Source organism: Microtus ochrogaster, chromosome 1 (assembly GCF_000317375.1).
Source record: "Microtus ochrogaster isolate Prairie Vole_2 chromosome 1, MicOch1.0, whole genome shotgun sequence".
NCBI lineage: Eukaryota > Metazoa > Chordata > Mammalia > Rodentia > Cricetidae > Microtus > Microtus ochrogaster.
In genome coordinates this window covers 63,896,231-63,898,743 of record NC_022009.1, presented here as the reverse complement: position 1 = coordinate 63,898,743, position 2,513 = coordinate 63,896,231, and positions in this window count along the sequence as shown.

Sequence of the window (2,513 nt, the reverse complement as noted above, 5' to 3'; positions counted from 1 at the left end):
CCACCCCCGGCTCCGCTCGCCGGCGCCCGGGCTCTTTTTCCTTTTGTTTCCAGAATAAACTTTATTGGTCTCTCTTTCCGCTCACATCGTGTAAACAAACAACGAACTCTTCCCCACCCCCTCGCTCCCCCCTCCTGGGGCAGAGGAGGCTGAGAGCTGAGGAGGGGCCGAACTTGCAACGCCCCGGAAATAGATCTACCAGAGACCGGAAGTGGGGGAAAAGAAGAGGCCGGGCGATGGGCAAGTTCGGAAACAGTGACTCACTGCGCCTGCGCTCTGCTCTTCCGCCCCGAGTGGCAGTGCGACTCAGCGCTGCGGTAGCTGGGCTGTGGTGTCATCCTGGGACAGCGGACGTGTCACGCCTGTTAGTTTCTTCCAGCGACGTTCTGTCTTGGGAGAAGCTGACAGAGAAGTTGGGAGCGAGGGACCCTAAAGAGAAAACGAAATGAGGGCATGGTTACTAATGCCAGATCGGATGGTGATTTTAGAAGTCCTTTACGATCACTGGTTTAAATTGTAACCCGTACGGACAGCCCTCTGCAGTCTTTTGACTCAGCTCCCAGAGACCTTTGACTGTGTCCCATCCCTATTTCTTGTATTCTAGCTATAGAAGATGTGGTTTTTTTTTTCATTTTGAGGCTTCAAAAAAGTTATGCTGGCTTCAAGTTAGATTCAAGATGGTGATTTCGTACTGCGTAACGTGTCAATCTCTTTTGCTTTTACGAGTACTACTGTTCCACGGTATTCTGCGTTTCTCTCCCCCTACTGGTCTTTTATCACACCGAAAAGCCTGAGGTCCAGGATCTGAAGACAAGGCGAGTACTGCCTAGAAATAACACTCTAGAGGGGTTAACAGTCCAGCTTAACATCCAAGCAACACCACCGCACATCCCAACCCAGTCTTAGTGATTCATTCCTCCGTGTAGTCACACAGTTCCACTGGACTGGGTTTCTGTATTTCCTGTTTTCTTTCTTTTCCACCCGTAAGCGCTTGTTTAACCCCACATTCCAGAGAATCTCTGTTTCTAAATATTTAACTAGTCATTTCCAGCAGTTTCAGAGCACCCTCACCCCGGAGCAAGGAGTTATATATAACTTCTGAGTTGCGTAGTCAATCCTGGAACCTTAAAGCAGCATTACCCAAACTGTGCTTTCTGGGCAACATTAATAGGTAGTACTTGGTGGGGAAATTTTATCCAGGCAATGTTTTACCTACTAAAATTCATTTTAACAAGAAAATGCTAATTACATTATATGATACCATGTGTCACAGAAAATATCCTTTGGGGTACTTAAGTGTATGGACGATTTACCTTGAAGCAAGTAAGTACTATTGGTTGTTCAATTCATACTTGGTTACTTTTGACTTAGCTGGTTACCACTGATGTTATAATGCTTACCTTGTTTTCAAAAATGTTGGTGAGTGTTATTTTATTCTGGGTTTTTTTTTTTGGGTGTGTGTGAGCTAGGGCCCAAACAAGGGGCTTTATGTTTGCTAGACAAGTCCTCTACCACAGAGTTACAGCCTCAGATCCTGCCTGCAGTGTTATTAAATGCTTTGAGTATATTAGACATCTGTGTGATAAAGTCATCATTCAAACACTGAAAGAAAAATGCCTTAAAAGAAAAAATTAAAGATTATTTGACTGTAAAGAAAACAGAAGCAAAATGCTTCAGAATTAAGTGATTTCATCATGAGCAACCTTTTATTAAAATTAATTCCTTTAAGTATTTATTTGCTTATTTTTGTATCAAGACAGGGTCTTACTGTGAGCTCATGGGCTGGCCTTGGTCTCACCACAATATAATCCCTTGCTTCATCATTCTGAGTATGAGATTACAGGCATGAAACACCATGCCTCATTAATAGCAAAGCATTCTGAGGTTGAAATGTTCGAAATGAAGCTATTGTTCCATTCTAAAACACTGAAATTATGATCATAGTTACTTGCTTTCTGGACTTCATTGGAGGCAACGTATTAGTAGCTGCTGCTGGCCTTAAACATTTCTGTGGACGACTTTGAACCGATGATTATTTCGCTCCCACCTTCCAAGTGCGGGGTTGCAGGCATGTGTGGTCATACTTCGCTGCCTTTGGATGTATTAGCATTAACGACAATGATGATTCACATGGGTCATGAACTTCTCTGGATTAGGAAACTCCTACAGAACTGTCGAGACTCACCTCTGGGTGTGTGGTGGCATTTCCTAAGACAAGTGGATCAGGAAGGCTCTGACCAAACCAATGGATTAATCCCTTGATAGATTCAGAGTCTAGTAACAGTGTTGGGAGGTGGAGAAAGGGAAGCGATAGGGCTCAGTAGGAGAAAGTAGCTTATGGGGATTAAGGGAAAATTCTGTCTTGTCCTGGTCTCTTCCTATATTTTGCTCTCAGCTTTGTGCTCCCAAGAAGTGAAAAACAGGCTTGGCTACACTCCTACTTCCACGATGGTGTACTCACTTCCACGATGGTGTACTCACTTCCACGATGGTGTACTCACTTCCACGATGGT